We start from the raw sequence: 6,835 nt of genomic DNA, 5'->3' as shown, positions 1-6,835 counted from the left end.
GAATTCAGAGATTTGCCTGCCCTTGGGAGCACAGAAAATAAACTAGCTGGGTGGGATCTCACAAGTGAGACAAGCATTCCTACCATGCCTGTGCCTGATCTCGACCTGTCCCAGGCTGACCTTGAACTCCGAAATCCGCTTGCCTTTGTATCTTTGTCACAAGCTGGTTTACAGTGCATCTGCCTCTGTTCTTTTTTTTTTTTTAAGATTTATTCATTTATTATATATAAGTACACTGTAGCTGTCTTCAGACACACCACAAGAGAGCATTGGATCTCCTTACAGATGGTTGTGAGCCACCATGTGGTTGCTGGGAATTGAACTCAGGACCTCTGGAAGAGTAGTGGGGTGCTCTTAACTGCTGAGCCATCTCTCCAGCCCTGCCTCTGTTCTTTTAGGTTCATGAAGCCCCTCATATAATTCATATATTACATCCTTATATTTCGCATAGTTGAGAAATTATATATTTTTGAACTCATGTTTTCAGAGTTCTTTTCCACAGCCTTAAGGTCTTAGTGTTTATCATTTTTGCTAAGGGCATAGACACACCCTCACCTCTAAGATTGCTGCTGTGACTGATTATCATGGAGTCATTAACCTTGGCAGGGATAGGGGCTGGGGATTTAGCTCAGTGGTAGAGCGCTTACCTAGGAAGCGCAAGGCCCTGGGTTCGGTCCCCAGCTCCAAAAAAAAGAACCAAAAAAAACAAAAAACAAACAAAAAAAAAAAAAAACCTTGGTAGGGATAACATTCCCTGATAACCTTGGCACGGAGAATATGTCCTGGAGGAATATGAAGTAAAAATATTTTTTAAATACAAATAAGCCTCACACCCAGTAACCATCAACACTAGTCCAGGGCCATGCCCTGCTGGCTCTGTTCTGGGAGCGGGAACCATGTTACTCTATCCCTTCCACAAGGCCATGCAGGACTTGGCAACTGGCCTAGAACTGTGTAAACCAGGCTGGGTTCTAACACACGGAAATCCACCTGACTCCTCTCCCTGGTTTTAGGATTAAAACTGTGTATCACCATACCTGTCTAGAACTACAAAATCTTTTTTTAAAAAAAATGAAAACAATATTCATACACTAGTGTAAAATGGAGTAAAACTTAATCAAAGCCACTGTTGTACATTAAAAAAAAAATCATGGGGCTGGAGAGATGGTTGAAAATATTTCCTGTTCTTCCAGAGAACCTGAGTTCTTCTGTTTCTAGCACCCATGTTGAGTGTCTCATAAAGACACACTAACATAAATCTTTTTTTTTTCTTTTTTTTTTTTTTTTCCGGAGCTGGTGACCGAACCCAGGGCCTTGCACTTCCTAGGCAAGTGCTCTACCACTGAGCTAAATCCCCAACCCATAAATCTTTTTTTAAAAAAACATGCATAGGGGATTGGGGATTTAGCTCAGTGGTAGAGCACTTGCCTAGCAAGCGCAAGGCCCTGGGTTCGGTCCCCAGCTCCGAAAAAAAGAAAAAAAAAAAACAAAAAAAACATGCGTAAGCCCTCTTTCTTTTCTGCCACCGCCATGCCATCCAGACTGAGGAAGACCCGGAAACTCCGGGGCCACACACGGCCACGGTCGCATCCGTAAGCACGGAAAGCGCCCAGGAGGCCGCGGGAATGCTGGAGGCGAGCATCACCACAGGATCAACTCTAACAAACATCATCCGGGTCACTTTGGCAAAGCTGGCATGAGGCATTACCACCTGAAGAGGAACCAGAGCTTCTGCCCAACTGTCAACCTGGATAAATTATGGACGTTGGTCAGCGAGCAGACACGGGTCAATGCAGCAAAAAACAAGACTGGAGTTGCTCCCATCATTGATGTTGTTCAATCAGGCTACTACAAAGTTCTGGGGAAGGGGAAGCTCCCTAAGCAACCTGTCATCGTGAAGACCAAATTCTTCAGCAGAAGAGCTGAAGTGAAGATAAAGGGTGTTGGAGGTGCCTGTGTTCTGGTGGCTTAAAGCCACTTCAGAGGTTAATTAAATGCAAACATTAAAAAAAAAAAAACATGCATAGGGGTTGGGGATTTAGCTCAGTGGTAGAGCGCTGGCCTAGCAAGCACAAGGCCCTGGGTTCGGTCCCGAGCTCCGAAAAAAAAAAAAAAATGCATAAAACAAATCTTTGAAAATAATAATTATAAGTGACTCAATCATGAATAACCTAACAGTATATCTAAAAACTTTTACAGTTGTGTGTGTGTGCACATGAACATGTGTAAATGTGTATACCATGCACACATGTGGAAATCAGAAGACAGCTCTGTAGAATTCTCCGATTCTACTCTTTTTTTTTTTTTTTTTCTTTTCTTTTTTTCGGAGCTGGGGACCAAACCCAGGGCCTTGCGCTTGCTAGGCAAGTGCTCTACCACTGAGCTAAATCCCCAACCCCTCTGGTTCTACTCTTTTTTTTTTTTTTTTTTTTTTTTTGGAGCTGGGGACCGAACCCAGGGCCTTGCGCTTCCTAGGCAAGCGCTCTACCACTGAGCTAAATCCCCAACCCCTCTGGTTCTACTCTTAAATATGGTTCAGGAATTGAATTCAGGTTATCAGGCTTTAAGGCTAATGACTTTGCCTGGTGAGCCATCTGATGGGCTTCTCTACAGCCTTTTGTTAACAGCAGATTTACCATTTATTGGTTATTTACCTAATTTTCTTCCACCCATCTATCCATCCACCAACCATGTAGGTATCTATTCAGATCTTCTGTTGTTTGTTGACCTTCCTCTACCTTACCCATGAACTTTTAAAGTCATTTAATCTTATGTGTATGGGTGCGTTTTTGTCTTGTATTTGATTTTACTTTTTTTTTTTTTTTCCGGAGCTGGGGACTGAACCCAGGGCCTTGCGCTTCCTAGGTAAGCGCTCTACCACTGAGCTAAATCCCCAGCCCCTGATTTTACTATTTTAAAGATTTATTTATTTATTTTATGTACAGCATTCTGCCTACATATGTGACTGCAGGCCAGAAGAGGGCACCAGATCTCATTACAGATGGTTGTAAGCTACCATGTGGTTGTTGGGAATTGAACTCAGGACCTCTGGAAGAGCAGTCAGTGCTCTTAACCACTGAGCCATTTCTCCAACCCTGATTTTACTATTTTAATTATGTGCATTGTGGTGGTATGTGCACATGAATGCAAGACCCACAAAGGTTCAAGGTGTGAGAACCTCCTGGACTGGGGTTAGAGTCAGCTGTGAGCTGCCCGAGGGAGTCAAACTCGGACCCTTAGGAAGAACAGTGTGTGCTTTTAAGCACTGAACTCCAGCCCTGGTCTTTTTTTTTTTTTTCTTTAATGTATATAGGTGTTTTGTCTACATATGTGTCTGTGCACTACTTGTGTGCCTGACAACCAGTGAGGCCAAAGGAGGGCATCAGATCCCCTAAAACTGGAGTTGCAGATGTTTGTGAGCTGGTATGTAGGTGCTGGGAATTGAACCCAGGGCTTCTGCAAGAGAAACAAGCTCTCTATACCACTGAGCCTCCTTTCCAGGTGCTTTCCCTCTTTCTTTTATTTGGTGCTGCGAAGTCTTACATACATGAAGTGTATGCTCTATTGAACTATGTTCCCAGCCATGTGGGTAGGAAATTTTAAACATAAGTGACAAACCGTTCACCATTCCCACCTCTGCCTCCACATTGGTATGGCACTCCAGTAAATTTTCCGGTTTTTCGAGCCAGGGTTTCCCTGTGTAACAGTCCTGGCTCTCCTGGAACTCACTTTATAGACGAGACAAGTTTCAAGCTCACAGGAAGTAGCACTATTAGGAGTTATAATCTGACTAGAGGAGGTGTGGCCTTGTTAGAGAAAGTCTGTCACCCTCTTCCTAGCTTCCTGAAGGATAGTCCTCTCCTAGATGTCTTCAGATCGAGATCTCAGCCCCTCTTCCAGCACCACGTCTGCCTGCATGCTGCTAGGCCTCAAACTAGGACAACACTGGACCGAACCTCAGAAACTGTAAGCCAGCCCAACTGAAAGTTCACCTTTAGGGCTGGGGAGATGGCTCAGTGGTTAAGAGCACTGACTGCTCTTCCAGAGGACCTGAGTTCCAGAGGTTCAATTCCCAGCAGCCACATGGTGGCTCACAGCCATCTATAATGGGATCTGATGCCCTCTTCTGGTGTATATGAAAACAGTGACAGTGTACTCACATACATAAAATAATTTTTAAATATTTATTTATTTATTTGTTTATTTATTTATTAAATATAAGTATACTGTGGCTGACTGAAGACACACCAGAAATGGGTGTGTGTGTGTGTGTCCCACTGAGTTTATCTACGGTTGCTTGAATGAGCATGGGGGGGTAGTTAGGTCTCTAATATTAATATGACTAATTCCCAGTTCTTAAAGACTCAGAGATATTTCCAGGTGTGGTGGTGCATGTCTTTAATTCCAGTACTCAGAGGCAAGGGCAGGCAAAGCTCATAGTTCAAGGCCAGCCTGGTCTACAGAGCTAGTTCTAGGACAGCCAGGGCTACACAGATAAACCCTGTCTTGAAAAACAAATAGACAGACAAACAGAACAAAAAGAATGGCCTAGTCCAGGCAGAAGAGATGGCTCGGCAGTTGAGAGTAAGTACCGCTCTTGCAGAGGACCCAAGTTCCATTCCCAGCACCCATGTTGCGTGGCTGACAAACCACCAGAGACTCCAGCCCCAGGGGCTCTAACACCTCGGGCCTTCTCAGGCACTTGTTCTCAAATGTGCATGAAGTATAAATACACATGCACACAATTGAAAAACACAAACAAACTATTTTTCGTTTGTTTTTCGAAATGGTTTCTCTGTGCAGCTCAAGCTGTGCCGGAACTCAACCAGGCTGGCCTGGAACTCACAGAGATCTGCCTGCCTCTGCTTACTGAGTGCTGGGATGAAAGGCATGTGCCTGTACTTGGGACAGGTTCTAGGTGGGCTGCGTTGCCTGGCCTCAGTGGGAGAGGAAGGGCCTAGCCCTTGAATGCTAATTTGTGTGTGGGAGTAAGGGGATACCTAGGGAAACCCATACCAGCTCAGAGAAGAAGGAGAGGGGGGAATGGGGGAAGTATTATGGGAGAGGGTGACAGAGAAGAGGGGCAGTGGGCTGTAAAGTGAATGAATAAAAAAAAGAAGAAAGTCCCCAGCTCCGAAAAAAAGAAAAAAAAAAGAAAGAAAGAAAGAGAAAAAGGCATGTGCCACCACCACCCAGCAAAAACAATATTTTTAAAAGAATGAAAGAATGCTTTGTTCTAAAGTTCACAGTGAAATTACAAGACTGACTAGAAAAACTCAGAATCTCACATTAACATCAGGAAAGGGAACATAGACATTTGCCCAGGCACTACATTAGGAATCAAGAACCCAATCACTGCCCCTAAGCTTATCAAGTTCTCAGCATAACTTATCAGGTGTACATGGTGGTTTATACCACTAAATTTCAGCATTAGGGAAGCTGGTGCAGGATTGCCATAAGTTCTAGAGCAACCTGGACTACAAGTGTGAGACTTTCTCTCAAAGAACAAAAAGCTGGCCTGGGGAGACAGCTCAGCAGTTAAGGAGCTGGCTGCTCTTTCCAAAGGACCTGGGTTCAATTCCTAGCACTTACATGGCAGCTCACAACTCTTTGTAATCCCAGTTCCAGGGGATCTGGTGCCTTTTTCTGGCTTCCACAGGCAAAGTATCCATGTGGTGTACAGACATATAGGCAAAACACCCATGCACATAAAAATAAACAAGTAAGTAAAATAAACACCCCCCACCCCAGATAAACACGTTATTGCCTCAGTTTCCCGATTCCAAGAAATCGCTCTGCAAGCGTTCACTCCTAACTTACGTTCCCATGCTCTCTAAAGTCCACACTCACTGGATTTTGTTGTTGTGTGTTTTGTTTTTAATCTTTTTTTCTTTTTTCTTTTTTTCAGAGCTGGGGACCGAACCCAGGGCCTTGCGCTTGCTAGGCAAGCGCTCTACCACTGAGCTAAATCCCCAACCCCTGATTTTTTTTTTTAGTAGGGTCTCGCACTGTAGCTCAGATCAGACTGAAACTCTATAGACAGTCCCCTGCCTCTGCCTCTTGAGTGATGGGATGACAGGTTTGTACCACCATGCCCAGTATCGCAGGTGTGTACCTGTGATAATTTTTTAGATACCTCATAGGTATTTCAAATATACCGTGTCCAAAACCAAAGGCTGCACCCATAGGATCTCATCAGCATGACTGCCTAAAACACGAGCTGCTCTGTGTATACATATATGTATTTAACAACATGTTTTATATATGTGTGACCATGAATTTGAAAGAAAGCAAGGAGGGGCATATGGGAGAGTGTGGTGGGAGGAGAGGAAAAGGGTAAATTATGTAATTATGATCCCAGAAAATTTAAAAAAAAAAAAACTTTGGTTGTTTCCCCCAAACCTGTCTTCAAAATTATTCCCAATCTGTGGTGATGCTACCTTTACTAATTGACTTAACCCTGAAACCCAGGAGTCCTCCATCCTTGGTCTTTTCTGTCCCACCCCTGACCAGAGTCTATCATCTCTACACTAAAGATATTCTAATTGCATTTGCTTCCTTCTATCTTCCATTTGACCCAGGCTCTGATCTCTGACTTCCATTCATAACTCCCTCACCGTTCTTCACAGAAGAGATGGCATAATCTTTTTTTTTTTTTTTCCCCAGAGCTGAGGACCGAACCCACGGCCTTGAGCTTGCTAGCAAGCGCTCTACCACTGAGCTAAATCCCCAACCCCCGAGATGGCATAATCTTAAAGTCTAAGTCTGCAGGCTGCAGATGTAACTTGGTGTTAGAGTTCTGATGTTAGTTTGGTTTCTGTCTTGTAATAAAACA

At 43.9% G+C, this 6,835-nt stretch overlaps 1 pseudogene; it reads left to right on the top strand.

Annotated features, from left to right (window-relative positions):
* Positions 1–1,530: 1,530 nt before the first annotated feature.
* On the top strand, positions 1,531–1,996 carry LOC103693441 (60S ribosomal protein L27a pseudogene; annotated as a pseudogene).
* The last annotated feature ends 4,839 nt before the right edge of the window (positions 1,997–6,835 follow it).

Source organism: Rattus norvegicus, chromosome 10, assembly GCF_036323735.1.
Source record: "Rattus norvegicus strain BN/NHsdMcwi chromosome 10, GRCr8, whole genome shotgun sequence".
In the NCBI taxonomy this organism is placed as follows: Eukaryota; Metazoa; Chordata; class Mammalia; order Rodentia; family Muridae; genus Rattus; species Rattus norvegicus.
Note: the sequence above shows the minus strand (reverse complement) of the source record. Positions and strands in the feature narration are given on the sequence as shown.